A 16928-nucleotide genomic window follows, 5' to 3' on the forward strand; every position below is an offset into this window, starting at 1 on the left:
CTCGGGATATGCGGTGAGCGCGAAAAAGTGTGAAACAAAGATGAAACGGGAAGGGGCAGAGACAGGGGGAGAACAAGGCTCTCAAATGGGGAAAGGGTGCACAGGTTTGGGAGATAAATATTTCAAAGGGAGCTTTTGTGTAAAAACCCACACGAAAACATGAAGCCATAGCACACGCCACATCAACCAAGAATCAGCTGAGAGGGAGGCTGACACCTGGCGAGGAAAACTGAAAGGAGAGAGAATCAAATGCTAACTGAACACCACACTATGGGGATTAAAAAGCCCAGTCATGGTACATTCAAAGGGTGTTGTAGGTAAACTTAGCCATCACACCAAACTATTCACTGCACAGATTCTTGTCCTCTCAAATTAGAGACTCACCACCGCCGAAGGACTGACCGAGAATCGTGAGTGAGTGGGTGAAGGAGAAACTCAGACAGGCTACTGCTTGGTCATGACTGAACAAGAGACCCACACCTTGGTCACATGACTGATATTTAGCTGACTACCTAAGGCCACATGTAAGTCCACACAGGAAGAACCAGGCTCTGTTTGACATTCCATCCTCTGGTTGCCTAGGTAACCCTAGTTGATAGCAGGTTGCATGTAAATCAACAGTATCCTTTGCTCTCATTGGTAGTTGCTGCAATCGCTTGCCTGGAAAAAAGTTGATCTGGGGTCCTGTGCACTTTGCGTCACCAGCAGCTATTTCGTTCGCACTTGCTTGCTTGAACTCGCCAAACGTCATTCACGCTCTGTGGTCTCTGGTCAACATGCTGCTGCTAATTACTTCCGTTGTGGAGCAGCTTAATATTGTTTATGCTAACTACTTGTAGTTGGTGAATGGTTCCAAAGAACTATATTAAATGAGTGTGATTACATGAACAACATCCCCAAGTGAACTCATGTTTGTGATGGTCCAGCTGTTTTTCCCTGTAGTCTCTCTGTGTTATCTGGCAGGTTCCTGGTAGGTGGGGTTAATTAGTAGAACTGAGAGTGCCCGGCCAGCTTCCCTGGAGCATATAAGAGCCGGGTGTCTCAGCTTTCATCTTTCTCTTCATTCACCCAGCACCACTGTATTTGTTTGTTTGGCTTTAGCCTGCTTACCCTACACAACAACACACGCTTCATGTTTGATCACTCATCCAGCTGCTGACACACTTTTAACACTGACTAACACATTAAATATTGTTACGTTTTTTTTGTTTGTTTGGGGTTTTTTTTTTTGCTTTGTTTGGTTAATAAACTGTTAAAAATTTGGTTCAAGTTGTGTCTCTCCCATTATTATTAGTCATGGCTGAGTCAGATCATAATGCTCATCAATATTAAAGGACTGGATGTTAGCGGAATAAGACAGCCTGTATTTTCTGAGGATAACACAGTGTAAGAGTGTTGCATTACAGGTTGTTTATAGCCACAATGTGTTACAAAGATTAAAGATTGGATTTGTTTTTGTTTTTTTTACCATGAAGAAAAACTGTTGATATTTTTGTCAGTGTCCCAGAAAGAAACAAAAGCCTAGGATGTTGTTTTGATGCTGCGAGAAACTGGAGAAAAGCAGGAAAAACATTCAGCCTCTTAGCCCAGATGTTCATGAATTCAAGTTTTTTTCATCTTTTTTGTATCAGTGAGTACAAAGTTTTGAATTTAATATGAATGATATTAATTTCAGAAACATGTATTTTGTCCTGAGAAAAGCAAGGAGGCATCACCATGGCAACAAAACCTTAAAAGATGTGGTAACTGTTGCATTTTACCGCAAACCAATATCTTTTTCTAAACCAAGCAGTTTTTAATGGCTAAAAATAACCAAGAGAATTATTTACTTCAAAATGAGTTGAAAATCTGTGAGGTGACTCGAACTTGGCTCTCTGGTGTGAAATGATCCACTCCACCACCGACCCCTCCAACATCCACATGTGAAATCTTTTGCCTTTTAAAAGTGGATGCGGACATGAATCTGTACATATGGGGTGGGCGGCTGTCATGTTCAGAGACCTGAACATAACTCCAAAACTTCCATTTTTTTTCAGCTATTCAGAAGTGAATTTGGTGGTGTTTTTATTGTCTTGCTGCATAAACCAAGTGTGCTTAAGCTTCAGGACACAAACCTGGACATGCTCCAGGATTTTCAGGTAGAGAGCAGAATTCATGTTTTCATCAGTTACAGCAAGTCGCTCTAAAGCAGCAAAGCAGCCCCAGAGCATCACATTACCACCACCATGTTTGACTGTTGGTGTGATGTTCTTTTTATGAAATGCTGTGTTTTACACCAGATGTAATCAGACTCAAACTTTAAAAAAAATGTTCAGTTTTTGTTTCGTCAGTCCACAGAAAATTTTCCCAAAGTCTTGGGGATCATCAAGATATTTTTTGGCAAATGTGATATAAGCTTTTGTGGTCTTTTTGCTCAGCAGTGGGTATCGCCAAAAACTCTCCCGTGGATGCCATTTTTGCCCAGTCTCTTTCTTATTGTTGAATCATGAACTTTGACCTTAACTGAGGCAAATGAGGCCTGCAGTTCTTTGGATGTTGTTCTGAGTTCTTTTGTGACCTCCTGGATGAGTTGACAGTGCGCTCTTGGAGTCATTTTCACTCCTGGAAAGTTCACCACTGTTCCAAGTTTCTTCCTTTTGTGTATAAAGGCTCTGACTGTGGTTCCCTGGAATCCCTGGAGGCTTTTTCAAGACCAATGGATATTGCTTTTTTACATAATGAGAGGTAGGTTTTGTTAGCTTTTTCCCCCAAAATAAATTAAGTTATCATTTTAAAACAGTGTTTGTATTCACTCTTTGACTAATATTAAATTTGTTTAATCATGTGAAACATTTAAGTGTCAGAAATATGGGGTGGGGCGATGGGGGTGGGAAGGGGATAGATATCTCACAGCACTGTAAGTGTAGGTCAGTGTTAAAGTTATGTCCTGGCATCTTTAGTCATGATGAAGTCTTGATGAGGACAAATAGTAACGATAAGAGAAAACTGAGTACATGATAAAGAGGATTTTGGATGATTTTGCTACCCTGAACTGAAAACACTGCATAGTGTAACTTTTAACTTTTTTTTCTGAAGAGAGCACCTAGAAAAACTTTTGTCAATTTGGTAATTTACGAAAAAAAGATGATCTACAGAAGACGAGCCAAATTGCCACAGGCTTGTGTCCTTTTTAAACAAACCTCAATTTAACAAGCAGTTGTTACAAAGTGAGTCAGGGGACACGTGGCGCTACAGAATCTGTCACGCAAGAGCTGATGAGGAGCTGCTCTTTATAAATGGGAATGTAAATGTGCACATTAATAATTCAGGCTGTCTTTGTTTTACCTTTTCAGGGAGACAGAGCGATCTCTGTGGTTGCAGCCTCTATTGTCTGTACTTTGCTTTCAAATAATAAAACAAAAATGCCCCAACTGCCTTGCTAAAAGGCAACACGCAATGGAGTGAATGATTTGAGGCAGTTTTGCTGTATAAACGAGAGGAGATGCCAACCAAATCACTTTGAAGAGGCAGCTAACCTTCAGGTCTACACGAACTTTAACAGATATTGAATACATTTGCACAGTGACTCAACTGTTGGCCCTTTCATTATACGTGACATGCATAAAAGACAACAACGACACGCATGTGCTGGCATGCCCAAGTGACTTTCACATGCCTCCAGTTCTGCAGGAAGGGTGACGACGAACATACGACCCTGGACGAATGTGTGGGTCTCTGTGTATATATGTGTGTACGCCAATGGTGAACTGTCCTGAGGCATTTTGCAAGCCTGTTTGTGTAGCAGTGAGGCAGAAGTAATGTCTGAATCTGTGTTCCCTCAGAGCGAAATGTATGTGCGTATGTGTGTGTGCAGAATAGGGGGTCAGCGCTGAAGGACAGCAGAGAAAATCCGTCCATCTACACTGAACAAGACTAATTACTCCCAAAGGAGTGAGAAAAAAATAATTCAAGCCAGATACAGTTTACAGAAAACTGGATTTTTCTTCACTCTGTGCCTGAGGAAACACTCATGATACCACAGCTATGAAGTACTTTTTTCATGAAGCGATTAAAAAAACAAAAAAAAAAAAAAGAGGATTTGTTGTGAAAACATTTCTTCTGATTCTGGTGTTTCTCATCAGTACTCAAGCATGGCCCAAGCTAGAAAAGTTGTACAACACTGTGCAAAAGTCTTGAGCCACCTCTCATTTCTTTATACATAGACTTTATTATACAGACTAACTCAAGTGATGAGCTAGTGTTGTGTTTACACAAAATTTAGGTAACTACCATTTCAACATTTTATCTTTAGCAGTTTGTTACTAGCAGCTTGTCACAAAACACATCATTTGTTCCCATGTATTTAGCTGAATCTATTAACAGATCAGACAACAAACTGATTCCCAAAGAGCTGTTGCACAAAACCTTGGCATATCTCGTCTTGGTGTGCATTGTGTCCTTAAGTTGACAAGTTGAAGACAAAAGAATAAATGGGTAGATAGACTAAAAAACTATCTACACCAGATGAACAGCATCTGAAAGTTATGTTCTTCAGAAATTGGCACAGGACCTGAGAGAGACATCGTATCCTTTAGCTGATTCATCTACTGTTCACTGAAATCTCATCAGAAGAAGAACCACAGTGAAATATTAGAAGCTCCACAAGAAACTGAAAATAAGTGGCAATTCCAGATCTTATCGAGTAATGAACCCAAACTGGAAATGTATGGTTCAAATCGTTGTCATAGTTTTGTAGTTTATAAATCATGATTATATAAAGCTACCCTTTTCAACAAGCCCACTCTGCCCCAGTTTGTACATGAAGATGAAGAAGGAGGACCCAAGTGCAGACATGAGCAGGCAGGCAGAAACAGTTTTAGTGGGTTATTAAAGTGCAAATTGAAGCTTACAGGTGGAAAACTGGGACAACAAGGAAGCAGACAACAAGAGCGAAACAACAAGAGGAACCAGCCTTCCATGATGTGACAGAAAAACAAAGGCTAGATGGCAGGTATAAAACCACACAACACCTGGTGGGTGGATGTGGTGTGATCGACTGCAGGGGTGAAAAGAAAAACAAGGCAGATGCTTGAGCTATGATGTATAGTGTCGTACTTTGTTTGTTTCATCTGTACAATGTTTAGATTTCATAAGACCCATCATTTCAATCATCAAGTGAAAGCTAGTTCTCCCAGTGAAAGAAAAAATATTGTGTTCTGGTAATTGCAAGTTTCAGTTTGTCAGTTTTAGTTCTGCTTATTGATTGCTTAGTAAGTTAGCTTGACTTTAATTTAAAACACAGTCACACAAATGTAAATTGCCCTTAAAGGCGTTTCAACTTCTCCAAAACATTTTATTTTCCTCTCCAGCCGTTTCTCTCTCTGCCTTTTGTGGAGGAAATCACATTTTAATGTCTGTGGGGAGCAGTGAGCAGTGTTCACAAAATGATACTTGAATCATTAAAATCCAATTTGCAGGACTGGGGCACAGCACTCCATCACAGCTATCAGTCGAGCCGTCCTCTCAACGCCGCACCGTTTGTGTTGTGCCTGCACAAACTGAGGGATCAGAGAGGGAATCAATAGCAATACGGCATTCCTTAACAGAGTTCTTATGGATCAGAGAGTCGTTCATCTACTGAGAATCACAGATGAAAGAGAGAAAGAGAGTGACAGAGAGAGAAAGAGGAAAATGAAGCGTACGAGTGAGACTCACTGACCTTATGTGTGTAAAGAGCGTGCACTTCAGACACACACACACCTACACACGCAAGCCCGTTCAGCTATCTTAGTGAGGACCTTCATTGACATAATGGTTTCCCTAACCCCTCCCCTAAACCCAACCATAACCTAATTGTAACCCTGACACTAAAACCACATTTTGAGCCTCAAAAAGGCCTTCAAAATTGTGAGGACCAGTGAGTGTGTCCTCACAAGTGACTGTTGGTTCTCACAAGTATAGCAGAATGCAGATTTCGGTCCTCACAAAGATAGCTAGACAGGAACACACACACACACACACACACACACACACACACACACACACACACACACACACACACACACACACACACAGGTTTACTACACAGACATGACTGCATGGCTCCGACACACTTGCTTGTAGAATTAATGAATAACGTCCCCCTGCCAAAAGGGCGCTACAATGCATCACACACATTGCACACACACACACACACACACACACACACACACACACACACACACACACACACACACACACACACACACACACACACACACACACACACACACACAGACACACACACTGTTGGAAGTGGAAGCCAATCACTTGCATCAGCAGTTTTGAGAATATTGTACATCAGTATGTTTAAATGTCAAACTAGGTCACTTCAGGGCGTCACATGAATTCAAAAATTAATTATCACACAACTGCGTAATAACACTTTCACCTCCTTTATCTCGCACACATAGATGGAGTACAGAGAAGCAGAGAAGCAGAGAGTAGAACGTGGAGCCACAATATCCTGTGTGTTATCCTTAGTTCAGCTGCATTATTAAAAGATAAGATTATACAATTTAACCTGCATTCAACATTCAATTAACAAAAGGCAGGGATGGGTACGCTCTCACAAACACACACATATGCACGCATGAACGTTATCTCCTTGACCTGCTTTAGCATCTGCGGTGAGCAAAGCCGCACACTTCATGACCTGCATCAACTTTTAATGAAGTCTGAGAAACACGATTCCTTTATTCATGCAGGTGAAGTAATGGGAGGACTGCTACAAACACACACACACACACACACACACACACACACACACACACACACACACACACACACACACACACACACACACACAGAGTTGTTGGAACCAGTTCCTTTTACAGCAACAGGTGGTGAGGCTTAAAACAAGCTCAGCTTTTGTGTCAGCCTTTCTGATTCAGCTGAACACCCGTGAGTAAGAAATTGAAGGTAGTTGGAGTCTCATTTAAAAGGTAACCACACAGATGTTGTATCACAAATTACTCCTAACTTAAAGGCCACACAGAGCTTTCAGAGCTTTTTACTGACATACTAATTTATTTGAGAACCAATGGTCTTCATGGTCTCTTTATGTGTTGGCTTCTCTACATTGCTCAAAAAAGTATATGTATGTTTTTTCTTTTAAGTTTGTCTTAGTTTTGTTCAAATGTTTTTATATAGCGCCAATTAACAGCAACAGTCGCCTCAAGGTACTCTATGTTGTAAGGTAAAGACACTACAATAATGCAGAAAAAAACCCCATCGATAAGATGACCTGCTATGAGCAAGAACTTGGCAACAGTGGGGAGGAAAAACTCCCTTTTAACAGGAAGAAACCTCTGCCAGATCAGGATCAGAGAGGGGCAGCCATCCGTCTTTCTCCTGAATCCAAGCTGTTTTTTGTTTGGTTGCTTTTCTCCAAACCACTCAGTAATGATTGCCAGTGTAAAATTCATGTGAAACATAAGCCACAGTGCTGATTTCTCATGAGAGATTAATGTTTTTCACTTCATCAAATAAACACTTTAATTTTAGATTTGGTACATTTGGTACACAAATCTGTGTAAACAGATATCTGCAGGCGGGGGAAAAGATTTCTCTTTTGGATACCAGAAGCTATCTGGTTTTCTCTTGAGGTCTGAGTAGTATTGATGAGTTAATGTGGGATGCTGGCTCATTATTTACAAAGGTGCAGGTCTTACCACTTGTTTTCTTTTAATGTGGCAACTCCTTTCATGAATGTTCTTAAACTGCTAGCTCTGTGCTGCTACTAACCCCGTCTGTACAGCTCTAATTGGCCAATTGGACAGTGGAAACAGCCGTTGATTGAGCACAACAGCAGGCTGATTTGAATAACAAAGACATTGTTGCTTAGTGATGAGTACCCAGACGTCTGGTTTTTGAGAGATGATAAAACTCTGGAGAAAATTTAGAATCAAAAGTCATGCAATGGTGTAAACAGGTGGAGGTGTGGAGATTGCCGTGAACTACTGGTTTGATGACATAAGTCTGGATGTGCTGGTGCAAAACAGTCTCTTCTCATTTTTATGTTCATTTTTATGTATTTCAAATGCCGGTTGAATACAAATGAAATGAAATTTGCAGATATTATAGAGAATCACAGTAAGCGTCAACACAGCGCTGCCTGTTCAAGGTCATTAACTGCTAGCTTTAATGTGACAACTCTAAGAGCCAAACTGTGTATTTTTCATAGTCAACACAAAGTCTCTGTATTTCCATGACTTCCTTTTTCTCTGTTTTGAATGAGAACTGTGATAGTAATAGCTGTTGGCAGAGTGTGACATTAAATGCAGTTATGCGATGCTGCCACAAAAGGCTGTTTGTCTTCAACAGTTATTTTTCTGCTCTGTGTGGATGAGCAAGAAACCTTATTAGGAGTGTTCAGAGTGAGGTGTCAAGGAAGACAAAAGCGCCACACACATGCAACAATGAAAGGTTTCTTTTAAAAGACAAGACAAGCACTTAATGTCGGCAAAATGAGACTCTTTCGTGGCTCTATCAAGCTGGTGTTAAACTCTTTAACATGAAAATGGGATGGACACACCTTTAAGGACTTTGTATCTCTCAGCAGGGGAGAGTTTTGTAATTAGAAAGGAGAGATTTAGTTACTTAATCATGGCTAAATTGAATTTGAGCGTTTAATTGTAAAGACATTGAGAATAACTCAAGGGATGGTTGTGTCAGACTGAATAATGAAGCAAAGCCAAATGCTAATTCATTATGAGAGCTAGGCAAGAGATAGCAGGTGACCTTAAAACTTTTCCTATCAGACCCAAGCAGCAGGGAGACAAAAGAGACAGAAACCGTGTGCATAGTGAATGAACAGCAGAACCTGGAGCGCTCAGGGGTCATGTCTGAGAAAATGCAGCCGAGAAAGTAAATTAAAGAAGGAGAAATGGAAAGTGAAAGGGCAGCGTGAAGAAAACAGGGCAAAAGTGTGGGGAAGAATAATTCATCACGAAGGAAAAAGTGAAGGAAAGAGAAACAGCAAGTGAAAGAAGGAGGAGGCTGAGGCCGCAGAAGTGTTGTACTTTTCACCTGCATGTTATTTGGCCTGCAGCAGCCGCCTGCTTGTTCATTATTGACTGGAATCATGCCCTTTACTTTACGCTGTACATGGGAGGCTTCACCAGCGGCCAGCACCTTAAAGGCCTAATAACCTCACAGAACACACGCTGAATGATACTGGAAGTAAGACCATTAACTTCAGTTTCTGAGCGACCTCTAATGCAACATGAGCCTCCGTACTGCAATTCAAGACTTTAATAAGGACTGGTGTTTTATTGTGTGTGTGTGTTTTTGTGTGTGTAGCTGAGCATGGATGTGCGTGTGTGTGGGCAGACGTGGGCGGTGTGGATGTGACTCTCTGCCCTTGTCCGTGCAATCACCTCATTCGCGATCGAGCAATCTAATAAAAACAATCCGCCATGCTGGACCTCATTCTTAACCTCAAGGTTGACTATTGTCCTCTCTCTCTCTCTCTCTCTCTCACACACACACACACACACACACACACACACACACACACACACACACACACACACACACACACACACACACAAACAAACAAAAAAAACACACAAACACAAAATCAACACACTGACATCAAAAGCTCTTTCAGCACGCCCACATACCCCCGGTCATCGTCTCAATCAAATCCTTTCATTGCACAAGAATCTTTCCTCTTTTCACGCGTCTCCTCCGGTGGACACATAATGCTCAAATTTTGCTCCCTGAAGCTTGATCCTTTCACATATATCTTATTCCTCCATGATTGGTATTGGTGAGAATACAACAGTGCTCACAAAATTGAGGGCTGATCTGCAAGAAGCTGAAAAAAATTCTGAAACAAAGAAAACTGTTGATTTTTACCAACCTGCACATCAAGATGTAAAAACAACTTTGGGGGTACGAGCGCCTCATATAGTTAACACAATAAGTGCACTATCCTACAGATGATGACACATTCTTTTGGTAAATATTTGGTACTAAGGGGTAGAGTTGTCAATAATACATAAATAAATAAAAATCGATACTCAGATATTAATCAATGCTAAAATTAATACCGGAGTCACTCATTTACAACAAACAGTGTAAACAACTTCACACAAACAAGTAGACACAAAGCTCTTCCCCTCAATAACAGGTGAAATACTGGACATTCATAACACTGAAACACTATCAGAGGTCTGTAAAGGTCCCGTTTCAACAGCATGGAAGTCCACATGTCAATATTAGCCATCTAACTATTAGCAGTTAACCAGTAGCCACACTAGCCACCTGTTATCCTTAACGTAGTAGCTAGTTGACTGTAGTTAAATAAAAGATAAATAATTACTGTAGGCTGAACAGATCACGGGTGGAATATTGAGCCGTGACAGAGCAGATTACGGACATGTGGAGAATGGGCACAGTCAGAAGTTTCTCACTGTGCAGACCAGCAAGAAAACCATAGATGAATGTGTGGAGAACTAATCCAGGCAAATAAAGAGAGAAATCTGGAGCACAGCAGCCGAATCAGACAACTTCAGTCTTGAAGAGCTGAGGAGAAAAGCTGTAGACTGAGGTGGAGCAGTGAGGACAGTGGGTGAGATAGACACTGCAGGGAAGATGTGAACAAGATGATAAACTTTTCTACTTTTGCAATAATTTTTCAAAATGTGTTTCGTATTTTTTTAAAGCCAGTTGTGAGGTCAGTTTTAAAATACAGGCAGCGTCTGGTTCAATTTTTCAAAATAAGACTTGCTTGCAATTACTTCTGTTCTTGCAGGATGGGGTCAAAATTTTCAAAAACTGTATCAAGCATTGAGTATTTTCCTGGATATTGGTATTGAGTTTGAAAGTCTAGTACCTTGACCACCCTGGAGGGAAAACAACTGTACAGATTCTTCAGTGTCAGAGAAACACAGTCATTCACTTACAGTCACACTTTCTAGCCATCTGACAAATTCATCTTTATAGCTCCAGTTTTGGTCTCTACCATCTCCAGGAAATCTTTAGCTCAGTGCTAAAGGTCACGTTAGAGCTTGTTCATTGACAGGCAAAAAAAAAAGAAAAAAAAAAGAGCTTGTTCATTGAAAGGAAAGTGTGCTGCTGATGTAAATGAGCTGAATGAGAAATTGGGGCCAGGTAGAGGAACCTGGTACTTTTTAGGGTATAAATCAAATTGCATCAGTACTACGACTAAAAATTCATACAAAATCAGCCAGTGTCAAATTGCGATAACAGAGGGAGTCAAAGAAGAAGAAAGCAAGTGAGACGATGTGTTGAAGAACAAAAAAACATATGAGGCCGTGGCGAGTTGAAAATCGACTCAGATGTGGTTACACTTTTACTCTGCAATGTTTGTAACGCAAAATGCAATCTGCTATTCAACGGACTGCATCTAAGCACACACACTCCCACAAATGCATCCGGGGTAGCTTGGAGTTCAATAAGATAGTTGAACATGAGACAAGGACACTTGAAGATGCAGATACAGGGATGGAACCACTGACATTCCAACTGGCTGGCAGACAACATACTCTACTTCCTGAGATAGTACGTAACCTAACGTGTAACCGTAACCAATAATCATCTACTCCCATAGTAGTTTGCAAAGCATGTGACAGTGATGTTAACACACAGACACTGTCGACCAAGGCAGCTGGTGTAGAGTGTAAAATGTTATAGATAAGCAAATCTTTCAATAGTGGAATGTTGACTTATTTTGTTTGACAACATTTCAAAATTGTAATAAAGGAGGAGCAGACAACAGCTAACCGAATCGACAAAAGGTAATTTTGGATGGCGGTACTTAAGTCCAGGTTCCGGTACTGGTTTAAATGTCAAAGGTACCCAGCCCACACATAATAATGCTGAGTTGTAAGGCTTAAAATAGGCATTCATGTTCATTAAACATTGTGATCTCAGCTCTATCAGGTCTATGTTAGGTTTAGTTAAAAAGTCTCACATGTGTGGAGGAGTAACTTCTATTTTCTGAGAGGACAGGGTGTTTCACAAAGAAGCAACCAATTTAAAAAGGCAATATATTTAAAAGTAATGAGCATAGAAGCTTGTGGTAAATTTTTAAATACAATATTAGTTTTTACATGTAAACCTTACAATGTTCTCAAGTGCTTAGTGTTTCCCCTTCCAGACAGACATATGTCCACACAACAGTCAAACTCGCAAAAGCACGTCTGCTCGGAAAAGTATGGTAATTGGCGTAGATGTGGGCGAATAAGTCTTTTTCTTTAATGTGGATTTATCACAGACATTTCAGATAAGCTCATTTCTACCACTAAATAAAGGTGTTTGGAAAGTCAGTTGTCTTCTTTACAAGCTCTGTGCCCACCTACTATAACATGGAATAATGGGGAAAAAAGTTAAAATAAAATACAACTTGTACAAAAAACGATTTTCTTTTGTAAAGATTTTGTTTCCAGCAATGATCTCATCCTCTTCATTCTTTTTCATCACCTTCTTCCCCACGGGTGGCTGAAAACTATCACGTTGCCAGCATGTCCACTCACTGGAAAAACACATCTGCAATAAGCACCTGTCAACACAGAGGCCAAACAGTTCCACCCACATTCTCCCACTTTCCTGTCACACTCCCGGCCCTTTCTGTCCTAAATATCCCTCTGACGAGCCTTTCACTACATCACTTTAATCTCCTCCTGTTTAATTTTATGTCACGCTTGCCTTCTTCATCCTTCTATTCGTGACATTCTCTTTCTCTTATCTAACTTCTCATTGATTCAACAGTGTCTCATTTCCAGTCTTGGTCTTTTCACACACTACGCAGACTTGGCAGCAGAGAGGACAGCGATATTATGCTTCAGGTAGTTGGCAAGCGTCTGCACTTAAAGGGTCATACTGATGGTGGGAAGGTGGGAATAAGTGCATGTCTTTGTATACGTGTGTGAAGGCTGGCTCATTACCAGTGGCGATTATAGAAAGAGGGTAAAGCAATAGGAATAGAGGTAGCTGAAGAGTCCGTGAGTGCAGAAAAAACTCTCAGACACAAACAGCAAGTTTGCCTGTATGCTGGGAGCTATCTGCCTGCCAGCAGTGTCTGAGTGAGTTCTTTTTCCTGTTTAGTTTTCAGGAAGACAAGACCGAGCAGCGATAAAGTTAGAAACCCAAACAAGTTAATGAGGAGCAGGAAGTAATGAGCTGATTCCATGATTAGAGGCATAATTCATCTGTACACTGAACACCCCCCTCCTCCCAGATTGAGCTTCATATTTATGTATCTGTTCCAGATCTATCTGAGTGGTATTAACATGAAGTGGCTTGTGTGCTCATGCTTCACTGCTGCTCCTTTGCTCATGGTTCAGGCAACCATTAAAAAATGGCCATGAAATGACCACCTATCCTTCACTTTCATTGTTGAGGAGACAGACAGAAAAACCAGCCAGCCATGATGTCCAGAGGGGAAGATTCAGGTAAAGGTAATTGCTTAGCAAGAGAATGAAACAGGAGATAGGATCAGGAGGAAAGGGAGAGAGGTGACAGTCTATAATTGGAAATGGAGAAAGGAGGAAGATGGTGGAAAAGGAATGAGACTGAGAACGAGGCGGGGGGTGTTAGATTCAAAGAAAAAGGGGGGGCTGATAGCTAAAGCACCTAAGACATACTTGCCATATGCCCCCTGCCACAACATGACATAACACACGACCACGCATGACACGTTACCACACATGGCATCCTGCAGTGTAGCATGGGTAAAGTAGAGCTATTCATGTCTCAGACCAGAGTGAGCAAACAAGTCCTCACTTCAGCTGTTTTTCAGCCAGGTTATCATTTCAGATAAAAAAAAAAAAACAGACTGCAGACTGTGAGCAGAGCGCATAACTCATGTAGGTAATGTAATGAGCGATGTTATAACTAGAAGAGTCGGGCGATGTGAAACATGACAGCATTCCATCAGTGAAGGTTTATTAACATTCATCACTTGGTCAGCTTGTGAAGCCTTTTTAAATGCCTCTAGCTGAGTGCACAATTCAGATAGGCGATAGTAAGAAAGCATGATCACACACACACACACATACACACACACACACACACACACACATAACCTCTCTTGTTCACTCTCTTTTCTTTCCTGCAAGTATCTAAGGGCAAGTAGGGAGCCTTGTCAGGATGGGTAGTCGTCAACCCTTAAGCCCAGCAAACGTGTACTGTTGCATTTCAAGTGTGTCTGCGCTCTATTTGAAAAAATCACAGTGGCTGTTGAGGATAAGATGTACATGCCCGTGTGTGTGTGTGCGTGTGTTCTGCACAAGTTAACATACCCAGGGCTGAAGCGTGGTCCCTGATCCCTCCTCATCTGTCCAGCTGTGTGCGTATGTGAATCTGTTTTCCTGTCCTCGTTGCCCACAAGTTTCTGACGCCGCTCCGCACGTGCGAGCCCTCCGAGCCTCAGGTCTCCCTCAGTCTGTCTCACTCTCAGACCTTGGCATCAGCAGCTGTACCAAACGTACCACTCATCCCCCTCTTCTCTCTCTCCTTCTCCCTCCCTCCCTCCCGCAGGCACGCTCGTGTGTACGCGCCTCCGTTCACTCCTTGTTGATTAACGTCCCAAAATAAGAAGGGGGGCTCACGCTGAGACTTTCCTCTCTTTCAGCCGGTCCTCATCAGCTGGTCAGGGTAGCCTTCATCTCCCTCTGGTATGGCTGTGGGATTATGAGGAAAAGAGAGGGAGGAATGGGGAAAGGAGTGTGCTGTTGCTGTTGCCTCTGCCTCCTTCAGTATGAGCGCCTCTTTCTCGTTTAGCATGCTTTTCATCTCTCTCTCTCTCTCACCTCTCTCTCGCTGCTCTCTCGCTCTTTATCTCTCCCCAACCCCCTCCCTCCCTCACTTTTCTCAGTCACTCTCTATCTGCTACTGCTCAGGCTGTTAGGATTCACAATTCAGTGTGCTGCCGAGCGTATGGCTGAGGGAGCCTCTAAACAACAGGGCTGGATAAAGAATAAAAAGAATGAGAGCAAAGATTAGAAGACAGAAAAACAGCAGATGTATTTGTAAGAATAGATAAGAGGATTAGTAGTGCTCCTACTACTACTGCTAGTACTGCAGTCATTTAGAAAACAGTAATATTAAAGGTAATTCTAAGACTTTTCTAATAATCCAGCAAACATGGGTTGTACATGTAAATCACAGTTAATCGAGCTCAATTTGCCAGTATTTTAATTTACTCCTTTACACGATTCGTAGTCGTTTCCTACATCATCTAGGTTGCTCTCTTTTTATCACTGATTGCACTGAATGATAACAGCCTTGCGAGGGTGCCAGCAGGTAGAGGAAAGTGCCGACTGACAATGTGCATGGGCTTGATAACAAATGATAAGGGCCATTCACTGCTGTGGCTACATCTGAATCAGATGGTGAGGTATATGTCATTTTGGGCTAGAGTTGCATTTGTGAAAAGTCCAACTCCAAATTCTTTGAGACCTAGCCTCAAATACCCTCGGTGCAGAGGTCCAATCTCCTCTTCTTATTAGCATTGACCTAGGAACAACTGCAATTCATCATGCTAAACAGTGGGAATGTGAAAGGTGACCTTTAAATCTTAAAATAAAGGCATGAAGGTGTTGCATCCTGCTGCAGCAGCTCTATACCAAATAGCACCAAGCTGCTCCTGATTAAAGACAAATGGTGAGTATAATATACAAAAAGAGGATTTATGATGAAATGTCATTCTTCCAGTGAGTTTGTTCTGTTTAATCACCTCCCCCATTTTGCCTGGAGCATGCAGAGAGAGGGAGCGAATGAGAGAGGAGGAAAATAGACATTTTTATTGTTCGGTCCTGTTGCCTTGTCAGGGTAGATCAGATCACAGGGAACTGAGGTTGAAACACACACACACACAAAGAAACCCATTCTTCGAGCCTGACTGCCCCTGAGGTCAGTTAACAGCTCATCACAGGAAAGGAGAAGTCTGGCCTGTGACCCCGAGGCCAGGGGTTGGGCAAGTCATGATGCCTGGTGGAGGCCAAGTCCAGCAAACACCTACCACTCCCACCTCTCAGCCAATCTGACCTGCCTGCCCGCACACATACATTAAAACATCAGATCACGTGTTCTTCCTTTGCTGAACCCCCAAAAACATTATAGATAATATTATAGATAACTAAAAAAAAAACTTCTTTAACCAGAATGCCTTCTGGGTGAGGTGTTTTGGATATGTCTTACTGGGAGGACTCCCCGGGGTGGACCCAGGACACACTGGAGAGATTTTCCCTGCTGGCGGGCTTGAGATCACCTCAGTGTCCCCCGGATGAGCTGGAGGAGGTAGCTGGGGACAGGGAGTTTTGGGCATTTCTGTCTAGACTGCATAGATGGATGGATTCTTTTCTTCCTTCCTTAGCAACACTTTCCTCAAGGAGCTATATACTGTAATGTAAAGACTCTCCAGTAATTCTAATACTTGCTGTAGTATCAATTGATACTATTATGATATCTATGCAAGTGTATTGCATTTACTTGACAAGAAATGAGTCTTTTCTCTGAATTAACAAGATGTCTTAAAATTGTGAAAGAGTCTTCACTGACTTGAAAGCTTGAATTATTTAATGTTTCTCATTATTATAGGTCTCTGCGGTGACCAATAGTTTGCATGTAAGAGGCCAGCTTGTCTGCAAACACTCATAAACTACTTGGCAAGTGGTGGAGAAACTGTGAGTTCAAAGCAATCCAGAAAGACGGAAAGTCTGCCTTAAAAGTAAAAGTCTGCTTTTTTATATGTGTTGATAGCAGAAGTAAGGCTTCCTTCATTTCCGTCTTTTTTTTTTTGCACACTGCTTTCAAGTTTTGCTACAGCTCAGAGAATACATAATCAGTGTTTGCAGACAAGTTGACGTGTTTCAAGCAAAATATGTGCAACTGTAACCATCTGCTAGTGACCAAAGCAATCCCAAGCTTTTTGGTGT

The 16928-nt window shown here is 41.6% G+C and overlaps 1 protein-coding gene across 1 annotated transcript in view; it reads right to left on the bottom strand.

Moving 5' to 3' along the window:
• Window positions 1-14786, bottom strand: part of LOC102304841 (leucine-rich repeat and immunoglobulin-like domain-containing nogo receptor-interacting protein 3) — a 43441-nt gene extending 28655 nt beyond the window's left edge. Inside the window, exon 1 of the mRNA XM_005920509.3 lies at window positions 14292-14786. The gene's annotated coding sequence lies outside the window, so the exon portion shown is untranslated. The remainder of the gene's footprint in view (window positions 1-14291) is intronic.
• Window positions 14787-16928: the final 2142 nt, after the last annotated feature.

This window comes from Haplochromis burtoni, unplaced genomic scaffold (assembly GCF_018398535.1).
Source record: "Haplochromis burtoni strain Fernald_Lab_line unplaced genomic scaffold, NCSU_Asbu1 Contig_41, whole genome shotgun sequence".
NCBI classification, from domain to species: Eukaryota; Metazoa; Chordata; class Actinopteri; order Cichliformes; family Cichlidae; genus Haplochromis; species Haplochromis burtoni.